Source organism: Homalodisca vitripennis, chromosome 3 (genome assembly GCF_021130785.1).
Source record: "Homalodisca vitripennis isolate AUS2020 chromosome 3, UT_GWSS_2.1, whole genome shotgun sequence".
NCBI lineage: Eukaryota > Metazoa > Arthropoda > Insecta > Hemiptera > Cicadellidae > Homalodisca > Homalodisca vitripennis.
In genome coordinates, this window is record NC_060209.1 from 100,983,136 (window position 1) to 101,006,331 (window position 23,196).

Consider the following 23,196-nt stretch of genomic DNA (forward strand, 5'->3'; position numbering starts at 1 on the left):
CGTTAGAGTTCAGAAGCTTCTTGGTTGTTTATCTATCGACGGGTAGAGCATAGAATTGGCGTGCATAGAAGGGTTAATTTTCTTCAGGCATATGTTGGAAGTTATAGGCAATAGGCCTACCATTTTTTGAGAATTTTAAAACCTATTAGCTTAGGGCTTAATAACTTCTCACAGACTAAACAAATTTTGTATATATTTGTAGATCAAACCAAGAACTGGAAGAACAGGAACCTGACAATTTTGGAACAAGTGATGTAGATGAATCAGACTCGGATATTTCATCTAATGAAGATCACAGTGATTCAACTTCATATGCTAACCTCAAGCTCTCTCCTGAAGACATAAATGTGGCTCTAAATTTGGAAAATCAAGACTTATCATCAATAGAATTTCCTTCAACGGTGGAAGAAAATTTAATCCTCTGTGGAAAAATTGTATATTGCCCAATAACAGTGTGAAACCTAGGAAGTGGCTAGTGTACAGTAAAAAAAAGGACGCTGTATTTTTGTTTGCCTTGCACACTATTTGCACTTCCAACTGAACGGTCCTGTATGGGGAACAACCGGCTACAGAGGGTGGACAGAGCATAGAGGAGAGATTTTTTTACTCCACGAGACTTCCAAAAATCATATATCTGCAGAGGTTGCCAGAATTCAATGGATCTCACAAAAGAGAATAGATTCGAGCCTTGCTCAACAATGTAACAGAGCAGTTGAACCAAAACCGAGAAGTCCTGTCAGTTGTCATTGATTGTTGTAGTTACTTGAGTGAGGAAATGATTGCCTTTCGCAAAAACGATGTTTTAGAAGGAAAAGCTGTTTAGGGTTATTTAGACTTATAGGAAAATATAGCCCAGATGCGAGAGTTTACCTTGAAAAAATTGATAGAGCAAGGGCTGAGAATGTAAGACTGGGATCTAATTTCTTGAGTTACAGGAATATTTTTGATCTTATCAATACAATGAGTGACGTGGTAGTTAATAAAATTGTAACAAGTGTGAATTTAACCAACATTTATTCGATTATACTAGACCTCTACCCAGGAATGTGAGTAAAAAAGAATGTACCACTATCATAGTTCGCTACATTGAGCACATGGATGATACACAACAAACTACAATATCAAACGTAAAACCAAAAGAGCGCTTGGTCAAGGTTTTTACAAGTGGGGATACATCCGGGGAAATGTTGTTTAGAGAGCTAAAGAAATGCTTAACAGCCCTAAACCTTGATCCCAAAGGTATAGTGGGCCAGAGTATGGACGGTGCAGGGAACATGAGAGGGCAGTTCAAAGGTCTCAAATCACTAGTCACAAAGAAAACCCTAAAGCTTTTTATGTATGGTGCTGCTCTCACAGGTTCGCCCTTGTTGTAGAGCAGTCCCCTTGATATATGCTGTCAAATGAGGAATTTGTTTTCATTCTTGGAAGATTTGTATGTTTTCATGTCAGGCCACAGGAGACACATCCTTTTGCTCGAAAAATCTAGTAGAAAAGGGGGAAAAAAGAAGCAAGAGACGCTATAAAAAGAGTACAGACTACTCGTTGGTCGAGTAAAACTGACGCCCTTCAAACCATTGTGAGTTGTTTTGAAACAATAAGAGATACATTGCACGATTTGTCGACTGACAAGAATTCTGACAACAACACACCAAAGCCAAAGCAATAGGCCTCCTAAAGCAAATGACAGATTTTGAAAATATAAGCACAATATACATAGCATCTTCTTTGTTCAAAATATTGTCTCCCATAACAATTTGTTTTTCAGTCACCTACCATTGATTACAGTATAGGTCCCAAAAGTTATTAAAGAAACACAGGAAAAACTGGCGTTCATGCGCCAAGATTCGGCGTGGGAAAAGATTGAAAGTGGCATTACTTCCTTTGCTGAAGAACACAACATTTCTTTACCCACCAGACAACGAATCAGAAAAAAAAGATCCATGGACGAGTTGGCAATTGAGGAATGCATAGAAGACCCTATTAAGAAAGTAAAGGTTGATATTTATTTCAACGTTTCTAGACTCTCTCTACAACCAGCTAAATGACAGATTTCCAGAAAGTTCTCTGGCTATGGTGTCGCAGATGGGATATTTTTCTCATGATGGAATTTTGAAAGATGGTAGATGATAAGAAAAAAGGCCTAAAATTGTAATCCATCTTCAATTGAGAATCTTTGTGAATACTACAATCTAGACAAGGAATTAATTGTAGATGAACTAGACATCTTCATTGATGTTTACAAAGCTACTCACTTGGACATAGATATTTCTGATGTCATGTCCTGAGAAGAAGAAATCAGAGAGAACCAGTACTGCTAACCCTGAGGATAGTTTTAAGTTCTGACCATGATGAAGATGAAGAACAGGAGGACGTTACAGTGACTGACAAGTTCAAGAAAAAGAAAAATGTTGACGACTGGGTGAAAAGAGGATTTATTAGACCATACAGGTTGCCTATTGAATCTATCAGATTCCCTCATCTCAGTATACTTTATAGGATACTGTTGTCTCTGCCAGTCACAAGTTGTTCTGCTGAGAGAACTATGAGTCGGTTGAAGATAGTTAAGAATCGTCTAAGAAGCACCATGGGGGATAGTTGGCTTTCAAGCTTGCTCATTCTTTCTTGCGAGAAAGAAAATTCTAAAACAGATCTCAAGTGAAGAAATCATCAACAGGTTTGCACTTTCAAGTGTGCTAAGAAAAAAAACCTTCTTTTGTCAAAAATTTAAGAAAAGTATCAAATGAAGAAAATTTCAACCTTTCAAATTTACACCCTATTTACCACACAGTAATCAAGTAACTATTGTAATGTTTTATTACTTTTTTTCTTTTTTGTAAAAGTTGTTATTGTTTATTGGTATTAGTAGATAGAATTTACAAAATGTACTTGTTCAGATGATATCTTTATTCCAAAAAATCAAACCATTTAATGATACATTTTGTTAGATTTTTGTTATTTACTCTTGTAATTTAAAAGTAAATACAACCTACAACACAACATCAGTAACAACCTGTTCCAATTTATAATAATTTAGAATACCTAAACTTGCCAACATATTATATATTAATTTACAGCTATGTTTTATTCCATTCACTTGTGAAAACTCTGGTTATTGTTAAACATGATGCCCTCCACCATAATAGAAACAAAATTAAATTAATACATTTATTAAACTTTATAATACATGCCGTTTTATGAAATAAAAATTTACAACACTATTTGGATTATAATATGTTTGTACTATTTGGATTGTATTGTGTGATCAGCTGTAAATTGTATCTCATTGTTTTTCATGACAGCAACATACTAGACTAGTGACTATAATTGCTATTGGAACTACAGTATAATTACTTATAAATAAAAGTGTTTTAAAATGACATATACATTGAAGATTGAAGTGCTATTATTTCATTGCCTTAACCTTTGATAACCTTAACCTTCAGTTCTTCAATTCTTTTTTCAATCCTTTTTTGGTTTTTTTGGCTGGAATCTAACTTTTTTATAAACGTTCCAAAATTGTATGAATGTTTTACCAAAGTTGCTATGCAATATTCTTTTGCAATAAAGAATTATCAATGATATTATTATTCAACTTTTTATAAGTAACCTTAACATTTAAAAGGCAAAGCCTCCCTTACTGACCTTTTAATATCCTATTAAAATATTTGTCATGTAGCTATTCCTGATGTAATCTAGTACTTTGATAAACATATAAATATTAAAAAACTATAATTAAATTGTTTACTTACTTTTTAGATCCTCCCGTACAAAGAACGGGTGCACTGCTAGTGTCAAAAATTATATCAAAATTCAAAAAGATGCTTTATTTCTATTCTAAAAAAGATAATAAACAGTGGTATATATTTTTTACAATAATGAAAACAGAAAGAATTCCTCACAAGACCAAAGGTAAATGATGTCCTTTGGAAGATTAGCATGTAAGATGTGAATTTTATTGTCATACACTGACTAATGTTAAAAACTAAAGGGTTGGGTATTGGGGTACTTTGGGGGGGGCATTACACTTGGATTGGGGGGGCATTGCGCCATTGCCCTTGGGGGGGCTGGGCACCCCTGGAAGGAGGTAAATATTTTGTTTTCCTGTTGTCCTCGTATTAGCTACAGGCTAGAAACAGGTATAAAAATAAAAATCAGTTGATTTTCTCTAAAGTTAAAAACAATTTATTACATTAATTTTTAACAAAACGCTTTATTAAGTCATATTGAAATAAAGGAGAGTTTCTGGAAAACGGTATAAATGGACAACTGAAAAGTACACGGAAACTATACTATGATTAATGTTATTATGATAATTAGTGCAAAATGGGCTAGTATACGTTCATAAAGAGAACAGTCCTGATCCTTGATATATAAATCTAGGTAGGAGTAGGCCATACATCTTGCGTAACATGCTTCGCTTAAGTTGCTTAAAAAATGTCAAGTCTATTGCTCATTTAATTCTTGACATGTCCTGCGGAAAGATTTAGGGACACACAATCATACAATCATACGTGCAAAAATATTTTAAATTCTCCCGGCCAATAAAAGAAAAATTGTGACAACCTAATTCCACGGTTGGGCGTACAACATCATAGAACTCGTTCTTGCTTAAGTAGAAATGGAATTTCATATAAAGTTTGAAGCCTATAGGTAGTGTCTTCCTCGAGATATTTTTTCATATGATTCATTCATTTTTGTTTATTGATTTTGTACATAAAATCAACCTATTACATATTGTCCTCATTACCGAAAATGTGCGTATGACTTCAATAAACATGACCAGACAAAATTTTACTTCTGCTATGTAACGCGGCATGTAAAAAGCAATAAATTTACAAAAAAAAACCAAAAATGTTATGCTTTATTAAAAAATTTATCTTGCATATATCTTAGCTAGTTTTCAGCTTGGTACGTAATTATTTTGTAATATGACAACTGATCAGATATTAAATATTAAATATTTTCAAAAATGCTTATAACACTTAATATACAGTTTTTAATTCAAAATTTGTTGAATTTATAACTGTTTTCAACATATCTATTGCATTAAAATCCCATAACTTTTCTATCTCCAAGAAGTGATTATATGAATGCTGAAAACAACTTGAAACTCGGTATGAATATTGATCTTAAAAATATCTTGCCTAAGTTCGTTTACCAGCTTGGTATGCTATTTTGTTCCATAATGGAGGATGATCAAACTTAATATACCACCAATCCGTTATTTATCAAACTTAATAAAAAAAGAAAAAGTGCTGTGGAATGCATATACATTTCCTAAACTTTTTGTTACAAACAATTGTGTCTATTTAAGTACAAGTAATTTCCTATGAGATTATATTAATTACGTATCAGTTGTTACAAAATCTACCCACTTTACCCTACTGAGCTGGAAGGATTATTTGTTTATTGTGTTCCCATGTGGGTTTCATATGAGTGTTTAAGCAAAACTGTCTACACACTGAGTTAACAAAGACGATAATGAAGCTTCATGCAGTCTTAATGCTATTGGTCAGATCGTGTTAGAGATATTGTACGGTAAACCAGACAGGATACACAAACAGACAAAAATAATATTTTTCCAACATTTCGAGTTTCGCTAACGTAAAACTTTTTAAGGTTTAATGGCTTTTACTGCGCAAGATTTCTATATACTCTTTGTGCTGCTTTAAATATTATTTAAACAAGTAAAGTGTGAAATAAAGCTATATAAACGTTTTCGTTTTAACAAATCAAACCAATTGTTACTTTAATCATTCACGCAAATACTGAAAACTGATATATTCATATAAAAAGTTAGCCATTTACAAAGTATGTGAATATATATAGGGTGAATTTAAGTTAGTGTCGAAAATTTTTTTGGGTGATACTACTCAGTATTATAGACCAAAATATGAAAATAAAAAATCCCTATCACATCTATCTTTTTACTATGACCAATTTTGCTATTTTGTTAAAAAATCATGTTCAAAGACGTTTTCATCTCAACGTATGGGCAGGAGTCATCGGAAACCAACTTGTGGGTCCCCACATTTTTCAAGGAACCTTAAATAGTGGAGTTTACTTGGACTTTTTACAGCATACCTTGCCCACACTTCTGGATGGACTTGATATGGACCACAATCAGAGGGACAACATAGTTTTCCAAGAGGACGGTGCTCCTCCTCATTTCAGCAAGGAAGTGCGTCAGTGGTTAACGGACAATTACCCGACATGGATAGGTCGCGCTGGAACTATAGCTTGGCCAGCCAGATCTCCCGACCTATCTCCTATGGACTTCTTTGTTTTGGGGGACCATGAAACAGGAAGTTTACTCGACCACTGTAAACTCTGAGGAAGACTTAAGAAACCTCTGACTTAGCTGCCCAAATAGTGCGTAACAAGTTATCTTTGAACGTGACGGTTAGGGCCATTAGGAAGCGTGCGAGAACCTGCATTAGAAACGGAGGCAGGAAAGTTGAAGGCAATTTGTAGATTACTTACTTTCATGATTATTCTTTTTTGTAACTGTTCTTTATGTGTTTATCATATGTTTGATTTATTATTGAATTAAATACAATTTTGACTGGTTATTTGGCACCGTGATATTTTAAGTAGACCTTGTTTTCCAATACTGATTCTTTAATAACCAGTAGAAGATGAAAATAAAAGTAACGTTGAATTATGTCATTTTAAAAGCCCACAAAATGGGCAACTTTTTTGTGGTATTAGCATCTCTTCAGAATTAACTTCATTTAATTCCTCGGGTCTAATATCTTTTTAATGTTTTTGCCGAAAACTTAAGAATTTGATTTATTAGCAGTTTGTTTGTATCAAACTTATTTTCAAGACGGTTTTTTCTCCATTATTCCCACGTAAAATTTTTTGTAAATTTCAAAAATGGATTCAGAATTAAAAAAAAACATTAAAAATAATTGAGGAAATTGAGTTTTATTGAAACAAAACATGATTTTTTAACAAAATAGCGAAATTGGTCGTAGTTAAAAGATAGATGGGATAGCGATTTTTTATTTTCATATTTTGGTCTATAATACTGAGTAGTATCACCCAAATAATTTTTCGACACAAACTTAAATTCACCCTATATATATATATATATATATATCATCCATCGTTTAAAATTCTTATATAAATTAATAAAAGTAACAATAAGAGAACCACTAATGAAACGAAATATCTCTTTATTTGAGGCAAAATTAATAAGGGTTTAATGGCCTTTTCTTAAGTTTAACCTTATATAGAGACTAAAACAAAACTTTCTTATTTTTAAATAATAACAAAACTAAATATGTAATTGTACTCATTTTCATTATAAACAAGTAAAAGTACAATTTTATTGAGGAATATGAACTAAAATATCTGATACAGATAAAAGTAAAGGTTTTTAGACTCATTCCTAAGCACGGACTCGCATAAAAAATAATAACAATGTACTCGTATATAATATCATATTATTAAAAACACTGAAACTACTCATTCCAGTGCAATTTCCGCAAAGAGACCTATTCCGACCCCGTCCCAACTATCCACCCCAGATAGTGCTAAGGATGTTATGCTACGAGGAAGGGAATCCCATAGACGACATGCCGTTACTTCAAAATACTTGTCATATACAGCAGTTCTGTGCAACGGCATGCGGAGCACAGATTAACCAGAGCGAGTTCTATCCACAACTTTGAGATACAATCGTTTAAGAAATAATTTTGAAAGCCGGAATTTAAAATTGAATGGACCAATGTTAAAATTTGTATTGATATGATGTCTCTCAGCTTGAACATCTATGAATTATGCCAGTGGTGTAATCGATGCACTATAAATTAGTAGAAAAAATAAATTTAGAAATATAATTAAGTTAAAATAAACAGTAAAATTAGTATTAGCTCCAACTTGTTATAATTAAAAATTCAGTTTTAAGAAAATATGTTTTATAAGAATATTACATTAAAATTATATTATATTGACAAAAAATATGACATTAAATTATAAACGCCTTGCGTGTCTTTATAATGCAAATCCACTCAAATAACTTTAAATTCAAGTTTATACGTTAATAAATAATCATTTACAAATCTTTTACTGTATATTTCATAATTAAAGCTTATGGAACAAAACATAAAACAAATAATAAAAATTGAAACCAAATTAAAATAGTATTTTTCTTATGGAGTTTCGAAACTGTAGGAATATCAACTACCGAGGTGGCAACTCTCTTTTGTCCATCCCTGTCAAGTCAGAAAACCCTGCCATCAAGAGTCCAAACACTCATAGGCCCTAATTCTTCAGTGGCTCTCTTGAGTGTCTCCATCATGGCAGCTGTGAGATCCACCCGTATTGTTACCCTTGAGCTTTTTTTGGAGTACACTTCCCTCCGATGTCTATAGCTGATGAATTTTCCCAAGATGGGACGCTCATTCTTTCCAAATTTGACGCCTAACTGCAGGATATGGTCAACCCTATGGGAGCGACAAATGTTCTGAGGCTCGATTTTGACTCCCAGCTTCTCCCTGAAGACGTCCGTGTCTTCCCCCCGAAGACTCAGGTACGCAGAAAAGCCGGAGGCTATGTTGTCTTCGTTCTGAGCAAGATAGTATAATGCTTTCTGTCTGTATTGCGCCTCTGCCCTCAATCTCACCTCAGACATCACTTGATCGATGCGGTTGTTAGCAGCGGTCAGCGCGACAGTCAAATTAGCATTGACGATCTCAGAGACTCTAGTCGAAATATTAGCCACAAGTCGCTGGGATGAGATGTTTACTTACTGCCCAATTTATTTCCGCAGTAACCTGGGGCGAGATTTCATTACCGATACCGGTATCAGATAAGGTACGCTTGAGGTCCTTATTCCTTATCGGTTGTTCCTTATGTGTTTACCTTGAGCAAGTCACTGCAGGCGAGACAACGGGGATCGATTCATTGACATAATTACATTAATAACGATCATTTTTAGCAGGAAAATAAAAAAGGAGACAAACAGCTCTTACCCTCGTGTCCAAAAGGTACTTGGGCCACACTTTGCTCAGTATTCACAAACACAAATACGATAAACCCACTGCAATTTTAATAAAACACAGGAGCAATAAAACAACGTGCAGTCTTATATGTCCATCAATCCTCCAATCCCAAATAACTCTATTAATAGTAGGGTTATTAAATAATAGGTTGTACTTCACTATAATTGAACCATAAACTTTGCTTAGTTTGTATATAGAAGAATAAAACTTCTGAGTAGTATTCACAAAAAGGTAATGTAAAAGAATCACATTTACTGAAAAACATACCGTGCAATTTTAGAAAGTTTGTATTATGTCAGAAGTAAATTATTCCTGATACCAGGTGGATGAAGAGAGAGCCAGATCGTGGGTTAAATTAATATGGCTGTAAAATGTCAATTTTATAGTTTATTTTAGTCACGAGGGTTAAAAAAACAAACTAACGACTGTTACAAGCGAGAGAATTTACTAGAAGAAATAAATTAGAAGAATTCTCTATTGACTGCTTTCAAGGAATGTTCTCATATCATTTTGGATAATACATTCCTAACACGTATTTATGAAGTAATGAGAGCTAAATTATATCCTTATATCCTTATATATATACTTGTTGAAAAGATCCATCAAACGGTTATTTCAAGGAAGGTTATAATGTTTAAAACTAAGAAATAATTTTATTTATTGTCAGCAACGCTTTTCTCTTTGTAAATAATTAGCAAAGTAAAAGCACCTAAGCATTCAATTGAAACAAATATTGCTTTGTATAGTATTTCATAACAGTATTATGAAATTAATTCCAACTAAAACATCAATGATAATCATGCTCTGATTTTAAATTAAGGTAAAACTCTTTCGATGGAATTAATCAGAAGAGTTTCACCCTCTGTTTATCCTTTTAGAGATTAAGTTCCTTTTAATCAAGTCAGGAATTTGTTACTATTTGCGAGAAACAATTTTCAGTTACAGTTTTTTAACTGTATTATTAATAGTAGATTCATAGTTAAACATATTACGTTAACCTTTCTTCATAAAATGTTTCAAATGAACATCAGTAACTTTGATCCTTTCGTTAATTTATTTTTGAAAATAAATTTTGTACCTCTACATTTAAAATGTGTTTGTAAACCATGGCTTTTTAGTTCTTTTGCTGATTGAATTTGTTATGACAAATATATATTTTTAGTTTAATTTTGTACGTTTCAAAAGGTAGATTTTCTAGTTTAGGGTAAATAACTATCAACGTTTTAATATAAAAGAATGTAGGACATTTTTATTCAATGGTCTATGAATCCTAAATGATTCATAATTTATGTCTATTACTAAAACAATTATTATGATTATCTTTATGATTCAGTCAGTATCGATAATTATTTTCTATTTTATACGTTATCAGTCTGATACTGCATGCTTTATCGATGTTGCATATTTGGGCAATGCTTTATGGCCAAAATCGGTAATAAAATACCTGAAAACAGTTTTCTCTGTTATTCTGGCTTGTGCGCTCCTTAGGTTTTTTTTAGTGCTGAATTTTAATACTGCTTCGAACTACTACACATACTACTTACTGGTACGAAAACGGTACAATATTATGTAAAGGTAGAAGTCTTATATTCATTAAGAGTAGTTGCAGTTAAAATGTATTTTAGTATGCAGTATATTGAAAAAGCCAAAATGGCTTATAACTTGAATAACTTCCTGGATTACCACCTTTTGAACTACAATCACTTTCTTATGAGCCATTTCGGAAGCCTGATAAAATGCAGGTTTGGCAAATCCAGCTATAGAACTGAAAAAGTAATAGACGCTCATGTCGATGAAAATGTGCCAAAGTACGTATATGTTAGCACATATTAATAAACTTAATAAACGTATAAATAGTTTTACAAGACCAAAATAGAGGTGCATATACTAGTAATGTTATCTTTGTTTTCAAGTGTAACAAATGCGAATACAGAGATTTTCGAGGTGCCGAGAAAACTAATAAATGTGACGAAACGTCTTTATAGTATCAGTAAGGGCTTCAGAGGCATGGACAATTTCAGTATTGTTTTGAATAAGAAGGCTATAAAACGAGAGGATATATATGAGTAATTTTCATATAAAACATTACACAGTACTAAGACTGGAGTAAATTACAATAACCATAGATATACATTTTGTTACATATTTTCTAGCAAACAATGTAAACTCAACATAAATCTCTCGTACCAGAAGTGGTAATACACGTGCACTCGTGCAGTCTACTAAATTGCGCGCAATGCCGCAGGTAACTGCTAGTATTGAACTAAGAACCAGCAAGATCTATTTAACCTGTTTATGTCATGTTGTTTTGAAAATGCGTCTGAAAATAATTTCAAATCTCACTTTTACATGTTTTCCCATAACGAAAACCAAACTTTGATTTTTTTTGTATATTTTACATCAGGAAAATATGTTTGGACTAAAAAAGTTTCATCCATTCAAGAAGAGGATTTCCGTAATGAATGTTTCTACTGTTAATTAAAGTGAGCTATATTCTTGCATACAACCTCAACGAAGCCTATTACGCGGCACGTTGTGTAGCGTATCCTCTAACCTTGTCAGTTGTTCTGTATCTGAAGCTATGCTGAAGAGGATATCCGATATAGCCTCCTTAAGTATGTTTTTAAAGGCGAATATCAATACATTCGAAGACGATTCAAATAAGAATGAAAACTGTACATCCATTTTACGGGCAGATTATTAGTGTATGCGGTTAATCAACAAGCTATGACAACCAGGACAGTTCTTCAATGAATATTGTACAACTTACTATGGGGTATAACAGAGGAATTCCAGTCTTGGTTATTATACTGTTACAGTTCAGACGTCCTCCTTTTGGTATCTCAATCCTGCATTATCCATTGGGGAAACTGAGTATCTTTACAAGGCACTTCATAAAAGAGGTACCTAATAAAGAGAGAAGAAAGAATAGAAAAGGCTATTCGCGGTAGATTTACAAGAAATAACGAAATAATCCAATTCAGGTACAACCTTTAACTTTACTTCACAGTCATATTAATTGTGATATAGCTAAAGAGATTAAATTAAAACTATATATTTAAGTTACTTATAAATACTTTGTAATACCTCTTACAAATAACATCAACTTACAATATTCATAACTTCAACAATAGAGCTCAAAACAAGAATAGAGCTTAAAAATGATAGTTTGCCCTGTAAATGACACAGCAACAATCCGCCCCAACAGACAAAGTTCAGTTACTGGGGTATGTGTTTATTTAAAGGAAAAATATTTAAAACCCAATCCATCCAGTAAAAAAATAACAATAAATACTATGAGGTAAGAATATGCTCTGTTCAGTTTTCCAACATAACTGAAACCAGGTACACGAATAGAATATTGTATAAATAAAGAACAATTATATCCATTATAAATTAAAGCTGAAAAATGTAATGCTACAGCTCGGCGACCCCAAGTAATAGCATTAAATTCAAGTTATGTAGGTGCTATTACCATTAAGAGCAAAAACAAAACTTTGCACCCTAAACTCAGATAGGCTCAATGTCACTTCAATCTCATCCGCTGTTGAGTTGTATAGCGTAATATATGTCACGTTCCTATCACAACCCAGAAATTATGTTACACACGGTTAGAGTTATGTTATGTTACAACAGTCCACAAAATCATTTTTGCACTTTTTAGCTGACAACATATAAACAACTATATAATAAATCCTGGCAGGAAATGTCCTCAAAATCCGATGTCCGTCCATAAGTGCATTATAAAGCTACTCCTTCAGTGACAACTAATGATTAATTCATATAAGTTTTTTGGTATTAATTAATATCATATTCTTATAATACAGAGCCTAAACAGGATGGTTACAGTCACATTTTTATATATAGTTTATAATACATTCTTGGTAAATGACAGGTTGAAAATATCAACTCAGTTTACCACTCAAGAATATTATTTAATTATGTTAATTTGGAGATGGCTGTAGTGTCTCATTTTACAGATCAGTGGTTGAGGGAGGAGGTCCGCTCTATTAAATTTTATAACCCCTGATGAGAGACAAACTCAATTATGACTCAATTGCATCCACTAGAGAAGAATTATTGGAGGCTTGTTCTTTATGTTCTTTCATTCCTACTAATTGGACAATGGAAAAACATGGAACTGGAAAGAGTGACAGAATATGGTTTTACTGCGTAATCATAATCTACAGTATTGTGTTTCTTCTGTGATCTTTTACAAATTATGCCGATAAAAGTAATATTTAACTTGATATTTACATACAAATTTATATATATATAATTTGTATGTAAATATCAAGTTAAATATTACTTTTATCGGCATAATTTGTAAAAGATCACAGAAGAAACACAATACTGTAGATTATGATTATATATATATATATATATATATATATATTATATATAATTTATGAGACATACAATAATAATGTTTATGGTACATACTTTATAATAGAAGAATTTATGGTGCGTTACACATTTTATAAAAATAATATATGGCTACGTAGATAATTTTAAAATTGCCTATATATAAACAGCTTGCGGAAGGAAAACCTTTGACGGACCGGAAAACCTTTGAGCAGCATTGCAGGGACCTAAAGAATTAGTTATAAAAATGAACTTAAACAGTTTAGAGGCCGTTACAACAAACATTTGGATATCGATGTTCTTAACACTAATGGAACTGGGAATGCTAAAAAAACTATCACCATCACATATACTACTAATATTTATGATTAGTTTAGTTAGCTTTAGGTAGTTCCAAACCAAGTAGTCAAGCAGCGTCTGGAAAATATTTGTATAACTTTAATTGTAACAATACATTTAGGAATAGAATTTAATTGCACATAAACAGGTTATAGAATTACCTCAATTTGAGTGACGTGATGCTCCGATGCAACTTCTTACCCCCACTTCAGAGTTTGTCATGGCACATGGTTTCCTGTGGTAATATTAATCCACTGACAACCCTCTATTTCGTAAACACTAATTCGTTTGTCCGGTAATATCTGCTTTATTTTTTGTAAACTAATTATAAATTTGTTACTAGGAGTTAGCAATATGACGTATACTAAATATTGAATTCCAAGTTTATCAAAAAATGTTCTAGCTATACAAATTTGCTATTTGTGGAAAAACAACAGGGTAATTGTTTTTGACACCGTAAACACAATCTTAAATGTTCCACGCCGTCCAAAAAATTATTTTTCTTATATAAATGAAAACATTTGTAGAAATTAACAAACAGCTAAAGAAATATGATACGTTTATGATATACAGAAACTTCGAGCATCATTTATTAATAACTGTAGAATAACTCCTCAATGAGGGTAGCAGATTATCTAATAAATCAAATGAAAGTAAATCCTCCAACTAATGAATGTTTTATTAATAAGCTAATGCATATTCAATGCATATTGTAGTATACGGATTGAAATAAGCTAAAAATTTAAGTATGCACATATCGAAAATTAAACATGATATGGTAATAGTTAATAATAACTTAAAGGTCGTCGGCTAATATGTATTCGACCAAAGTTATACTAATGATAATAAATTTCTTCAAAAAGGTTTTATTTAGTTCAGGCGTAGACTGGACGTAGAGTATCTCCGTGTACGTTTGTCTAAACACTACCTCAAGAAAAGTTTTACATAAACCGGAAAGATTGGCACCAAAGATAAGTTGAATTGAATAAAAATGTACTATTGAATTTCTTTTTCTCCATCCCCTAAGGAACTTCTCTAAAGAAGTCTCGTATTAGATTAGAAGACCTGGGAGTATATTTTAACAAAATAACATTTCCAGACCTTCGTATGACCATATTTTCTTTATTATGACACTAAAGCAAACTCAACAATGGCCATCGGATATACTCGTTCTTCCGGAAGTAGTCTTTTCAAACCTATTTATGTTAAAATATATTCTTCATTGGGAGAACGTAAACTGAGCTGAATATTGCACCGACAAATGAATTAATTCGAGGTTCACACTCATGTAACCCGAAAATAAACACCAGTCTGTGAGGAGAATATATATTATCTAAATGTTATAAAACTAAACGAAATGTATATGAATCTGAACTGAGTTAGCCAAAACTAACAATATTCAACCCGACAACCACGTTTTTATTGTAAGAGTTAAAATTAAAACACTGTTTTTAATTTGTGTCTCCTACATTCCTTTTAACAAAAGGGAGATATGAGAATAAAATAGGAAAGAGCAAGGAATGCGAAAAAATATAATCAAGTCAGCTGGACAGACGAGCACAACAGTAGGTTACAGATCCACCGCTAGCTGCAGCAGGCCCTTGCCGTCCCTGCAAGCGCTTGCGTCGCCTATCTCGGAAAAGGGGAGGGGGAAAAGAAGCTGGAGTCAGTTGTTGACTGCGCCGATGCACTAAACGGAAAACGCAAAACGTGTTTAAATTAGGGGTAAAATACTTCACCAATAATAAAATTGTATCAACAACTTTTCTGACCATATGTACGGGTCACAACTTTAAAGACACAACTTAAATGTTAAATATAATATTCAATTATTTATTAATAGACCTTTTGTTTATTAAAGATGGGTCATTTTAGTTTAGAGGAGCTCCACCAATTCGATTATTTATTTATCAGACTAATCGACTGCCACAGGGTGTTATTTCTAGTATTTTTGAACGCTCTCCACTAATTATTGAATTATATAAAATTAAGCATAGTTGCGTATTAAGCGTCTTTTGCCAGAGTGTATTATTATTATTACGAAGTAGGTATGTGGAGCGCTACTCCTTTAATTCGAGTAATCCTCTGCTACACCTTGTTATTTATAGTTTTGTGGTGTGCAACTCCACTAATTTGATTATAAAAAGGCAGAGTAATCCTGTGACACCGCGTGTTAATATTAGGTCTGTGGAGCGCTTTTCCACCAATTCCATTAATTATTAAGAAGAGTAATCCTCTACCACGGCGAATTATTTTTAGTTTTATGGACGTTAAATAGTAACAGAACTATCCTCTGCCCTTGTTTGTTAATATTGTAATCATAGGGCTTTTTTCTAACTATATATAATGGGGATTATCATAACAGAATATTTCCTTATTACCTGTGGTAGGTTTCTTGTTCGAGTAGTTGTATAAAGTATTAAGTCACTTCTCACTTTGAGAAGCGGTACTCCCCCCTGTTCGACTTAGTGTGGCTATGATGAACAAAGTTTAAGACTGAGCCTTGCGATGATAGCCTGCTTCATATTCGGAGCCACCAAGATATTTATTCATATTTTGATAATCGTAGAAACATTAATCTTATTGACCTCTGGAACGATCCCAGCTGTGAACTATTCGGCCAAAGCGGGTCAAATCAACCCCAAACTGAACGTGTAAGAGAAAACACCATCAATCATTTATCCGTTTACTCTGGTAGTACCAACTTCACGTGTGATATGTCAGATTCATTACCAATAACGATTATATATGCCGCTGTAATCTTCTTGTTACTACATATTCAGATAATAATTAAGCCAAAAATCAACAATAAGAATACTTGGTTATAATTTAATAAATTGTTTACAAACTTTTTATGTGAATAAATTTTAAGTATTAAAGGTTGCTTAAGTAATAATTATCTAAAATTAAAAATACGAACATCACTCCAATAATAAAGTGCGTATGCCATCCGAAAAAGTTCTAAAACTTGTACAGTACCAATAAAATTTACTTTTACAATAAAATTCATACTAGCTTCCAAATAAAGATATTTAACATTAATTTGAATAAATAATATTATTGAAAATAAACTAATTTGGCCAGTAGGAAACCAGTTTATTTTATAAAGAAGTATGCTATAAATATGAGGCAATTGAAATGAGCCTGTAAGAAGCGAATATATGCTAATTAACAATTATGATACTAAACAAAGGGCGCTGGGTTGGAGAGGTTTAAAACAGGGTTTACAAATTTGAAAAGAGGGGATTAAGGTGGTTGTTGAACGTTAACGAAGGTTGCGCCCACATAGTAAAGAACAGCTCTGGTAGTCTTGGACATCCCAGCCTCACAGTCTACAGTGGAGTAGCTGGTTTCGTCAGGCCAATTTCCCTTCCACAGTTAGTATTATTATTTAATATTTTCTATTTTTTACTTTATTATTTATTTTTGCTCCTGCAAATTTATTTAATGATCTATTATATTCTATTTACATATTTCCTACTTATTAATATTACATTACTGTTAAGGTTTATGGATTTATTATGTTAATATTTATATCATATTTAACTATTCTATTATGTGTCAATTGTTATTATCAATTGTCTATACAATAGTATTATTTTTTTTCATTTTGCTATTTTAAATCATACTATTTTACTTTACATATTAACAAACTTATTTTCCCGCAAAACAAAACAATACAGACAAAAAATACGGCTCCAAATATATTCCAATATCACTGGCACTAATATTTCCAGCAAAGTTACTCGACTCGTTCATTGCTTCAAAGAGGAGATCAGATATACAAATGCCATTTCAAAACCAACATAGCTCGAGGAAAGGTTCCTACTAAACTGGGTTTTAACAAAACTGGTAAATACAATAAACATTAGATTTTGCTGCACGATAATTTGTAAGCAATCGTGAATTTACGGGGAAGCAAGGAGAATAAAATCCTATACCAGATTAACTAACCATTAACTAACTAACAAAGCTCAGCACGAGAGAGAAGGACAAGCGACAATACCTGCCAGGTGAGAGGCAGGAGACTACTATACAGCTATAATACAAACCGACAAGTTTCCGGGCCATTGTGTGGTCCCCGGCCAATCAGAAGCAAGGGAAGATATCAGGTGATCTTTTGAATCAGCGGTCTGTTTGTAACAAGTGAGAATAGATTGCCAATTTCCGTTTAGTTTAAAATATCCAGGTGGTCTGGACAAAACCTGATGTAAACATTGCGTTGCGTATATTATTGTTTATTGATTTAATGTTTTGTTTGAAATGTGTAGAAAGTGAGGAGAAGCTTTCAAATGAAAGATAATAGAAGAATCTTATATGCTCGGACAAAAATGAAATATAGATACGTATAAGCACTATATTTCTACTGCACATACTCGTAACATGCTCTGTCAAAAGGCTTGAGTCTATGTCTTCGTTGAATTCACTCTCCACGTTTGGTAAATTACAGTCTAATGAAATTCCAGAACACTTTGTCACTCCACTAGTAGTTACAGTACTGTAGTATTAATAACAGACAAAGTTATGAAGGGTATTCTCTCTTTTATACAATTTCTACATTATTGAAATCACGCTCAAACTCGTAACATGATTTTGCAAACTCAAGTACAACCTATGATATTAGTTAACACTCCTTCCAATTTAGTATTCTTAAAACATATCTAAAAAATTACGAAATGGAATAAATTTACTCAAATAGACTATTTACGACTACTAAAACCGACATTAAGCTAGTTCGACAATCACATTTTTATTATTAGAAACACACCTCCAACTGTACCGCATATAATCGTACCTGATAATGGGATTTTCTGATCAAGAAAAACTTGAGATTGGTCTAGAGGTAAGGGAAGGGACACTAAGTTTAAGATAGGATTATAACATGCATTGATGTCTTCCTTTGACAGTATGGTTTTAAAATTATCAAAAATAATATATGTATTATAATTCTTTATATACATATATATATATATATATATATATATATATATATTAATAATATGTAATAATATTTATAATATGTAATATGTTAATTATTTGAACTATTTAGAACTATTAGAATTAGAGATAATTTTAAGAAAGTATATTGTATATTCATGTACAAGGTGTAGAGTAAATAGCTTCACTGTGGTTGCGTGCAAAATTTCAAGTTCATAGAGCATTTAAGTAGGCTGCATGTAATAATAATAACAGATTGTAATCGGTTTGGTACAAAATTTATTTATTCTGTTATTATCTCGTTGCCAACGTGGTTACACGTAAGATCTATTCAAATATATACTCTAACGATAAGCTAAATCCCGTGGAGTGACATATACCATCATCAAATTCGATGTGCTAGAAATAAAATTTCATGCAACTTTTAAAGTCTACAGGTTAGTTCATTCTCCAGAGAAGGTGCAGATAGACTAACAAGAATGATATTTTTTTGTACTTTGAATGTGTGAGGCTTCGTTAATGTTCAGCTTAATGTCGTGCAGACTACAAATTGATACTTTTAATTGATTACAAAAACTCTTCATACATAGCAAAGCTTATTAAAAGAAAAATTAATTGTGACGCACGTCATATAATTTTGTAAATGTGATAAGCTAATTACAATGAATAATTATTGAATTTAGTCTTGCGTTAAAGCCAAAAAATGATTTTGTTACATATAACTTATTTAGCAAGATCCACACCACATAATGGCTCGACATAAATATCCCTATAGACCTGTCGGGTCAGATGGATACGAATAGCCATTACAGAGGTATGGCTTAGATATATATTAATCTTCAGTATGATTTCTAATAAATAAATAGGTAATCCAATCTTCATTAATTCCCATAGAAATATATTGTAATTAATGATTGACATGTTTTAAAACTCGTTACATTAATATCTTTACACATGTTGCTTTTTAAAATATGGATTATACAATTACTAAACTCAACAGGTTATCGTTATTACTCCTTTGCTTCATTTCGTCACATCTCAAGACATGAAAACTACATGGGCATATCGAGTGCTTTGACTCTTGGACGAATCGACGAATTACTTGAAGGTAGGAGTTTGTTTTGTGTCGCTTAACAGACTCCGCTGAATTTGCATTTAAAATTTCAAATCTATAGGCCATTTCACTCTTTTAAACAGATCGAAATACAGGCAAGCATAGAGAAAAAGATTTTAGTATACCGTGGACAGCTACAGGAGAAAACTTTTCAACCTCCAGAGTTATAGACTTCATTGACGGTAATGCCAATTCCACGGTTAGACATGAAGCATCATAAAACTCATCCTTGTCTAGCTAGAAATGAAGTTGTATGTCAAATTTGTAGGTTACATATGAAATCTTTGATTACATCTTCACACATGATACATTCACATATTTCGGTGAGCTGGAGAGGTTAAGACAACGCAACAGTGCGTTGATATACCACTACACTAAATCCAAAACTAAATTGGTGTCTTGTTACCGATTTTTTTATACTGACTTTCCACTCTGTTACTCTTTTCTTTTAACTGTACGAAAAAAATCTCACACGTTGAAATCTCATTTGATTGTACTAATTCTGTTTACAAATTTGTTTATTCCACTCGTTGCCCATAAAACAATGTATGAATATTCGCTAATGCTCAACCAAATCCCATGGAGTGACATGCGCCATCATGTAACTCACTACTGCCTACATAGAAATAAACTTCATGCATACTTCATGCAACAACTGGTGTGTTCTATAATTTATTTCTATAGATAACTATGTTCTATAGTTTTATCTATAACACTTAGTTCTATGATGGCATATATCAATCCATGCCATTTGGCTGAGAAGTATAAAATATTTTCTTATGAGTAATCATGACGGAAATACGAAAACAGCAGAGTAAATAAAGTGTACGCAAACTGAGAATAAATGAGAGATTTTAACCATTACATATTAACACATTTAGATTTTTCATACTGTAAAAAGAAAAATAATAAAGTGAACGTCATACATTAAAAGTAAAAAGATTATATTTCAGCGCACTCTTGCATTCTAGTACCTTTCCTACATCACTGTAACCTTCATTATTTAAAGACTGGTGTAAAACCTAACCCAATGAAATATGTATTGAAACCTAACCATTCGAATGTATCATGTGGTTAGATAATTCGAAAAATATTATCTGAGGACTTTAAATGTTGCATGAAACTTCATTTCTACATAGACAATAAAGAGTTATATGATGCTCCATGTCCAACCGAACAATTTGGTTGAGCGTCTTTGAAGGCTGTTACATCAAACTAGGAATTTTAGAATCACACGTGGACTACTAAATGGACCTTTGCACGTTTGGAAAAGTGAATCCTTGAACAATTGCAGTCGTCACCAAAACCACCAAGTTCAAAATCTCAAATTTCTGAATGTCACATTGTGTCATCTCAGTTCCAAGGATTTCCTTCTCTCTGGAATCGGTAGACTGTCTAACAGAATATATATATATATATATATATATATATATATATATATATATATATATATATATATATATATACAATTTAAAAGGAACATAATTCATCTGTAGGACCGCACTTACAGGCTGATAGAATTTCTTCTTTGTCTGCCGGGGCTGTAAAAATGTATTTTCCGTATGACGTCTATTTTACTATCTGACCACAGGACACGAGAATGAAATGAGCTATAGGTTTGAAATGTTGCATGGAACATTAGCGAATCCTATTAGTTGACACGTGGTGTGGCATACTCCTTCCTTGTTAATTACCGGGGCGTATTAGAATAATAACATCTAATAATGTACTTAACATTATTAAATATTGAATTTTGCGGGTCTATATAATATATAACTGATCTATATATAAATATAATTCAGCATTTTAGAGAAAAGTAATAATTGTAACAAATTTTACTCATCCTAGATGCGATCATAAATTAGGTATTTCCAAAAAGCAAGAAACTTCAGGAATAAATCAAGTAGATCAAGCAAATTAATATTTAATAGTAAGATAATACCAAATATAGTCATCCATAATGCGTTTTAAATTCCTACGATTAGCTTACAAACTCTTCCGGTGCTTATATCGTCATGATGCAACATATTGCGTCAATATATCTAAATTTAATTGCTGGATCGCGCTGAACTTTTGCCCATAGGTTCAAACCCGTAACATTTATTTCGTGGCCACTAAAGTTGAATAAATCTTTATAAGAAATGAATTGATGAATAGATAGTCTGAATTTTTGTCACATGTTCAAAGTAAACTTTACATTAGTATAGTGCTTTTATTAATATTTAGTTTTAAATACACCAGGTACATAAAACCTGATTGTGTTATGTATATTATTGATTATTGATTTAATGTTATCTTTTAAATATGTAGAAAGCAGGAGAAGATTGCTAATGACAGATAATGGGAGCATCTTTTACGCTCAGATCAATATAAAATGATGTTACAAACGAATTACAAGGGAAACTAAAAGCGCGATTAAATTATCATCAAGGGCAAACATAACAGCATACTCACATTTTAGCTCTATTTTAATTTAATAGAAATTTAATTAATTTTGTTACATGAGTTGATGAATAACTATTAATTCTAACTTAATGAATAACATATTTACTAAGCTCAGATCATAAGGACGCACTACATTCAGTGATTCAGTGAACATACATAATTTTAATCCCAATGAAAATTCCCAACCAGCTCTGCGGCTATAAAAGTATTTAATCTTGCGTGTTTTTAACTGGAAGAATCCAAAAACGGCATAAGTCTTATATAAATAAATTAATACTGGGGAATATGAAGTATTAGGATGATAATCGCTGAGCTAGAGATATCGACTATTATATTGAAAATAATAGCTAGATAAGGAAAATTCTTGGTAATCTTTATGAGAAAGCACTCCTTGATATTGCATGTGCCCTTTTACAATAAAGGTTAATACGTTCTACTAGTGCCGTTGGTAATAAATTTAAGTTTCAATTAAAATGGCTCTCTTTAACGTACTGTTCAGTAGTAGAATGCAGACAAGACTGTTTCAGATTAAATAATAAATATAGTTGTTGTTCTGTAAAATCTCCGAGTACCAAGCACACCATCGCATCCTTTAATGAGCGTAATAAAATGAGGAAAACAATGAGCGGTTAATATGGGCCTGTGGGGCAGTAAGACAGTAATACTAATTACGCCCTGTGATGGAAATAAAAATATGTTTTTCTTTTAACTTTGTTGAGACAGGATAAGATATATTTGCTTTAGTTCTTTATGTACTCGTATTTGTTAGCTTTTTGTGTACACTCTGACTAATAAACATTTAGTAATTAGTAATGTTGAAACAAACATAACTGGAGGTTTTATTGCTTTTATATGCAAAATTCGTTTGTGTCAACTTTTCCAGTAAATACTTACATTATGTTTTTATCATTTTTAAATTACAGCTATGTTATTTAATTTATTGCGTAATTATTTCTTATTCCAGTTGCAAGATACGTGTGTACC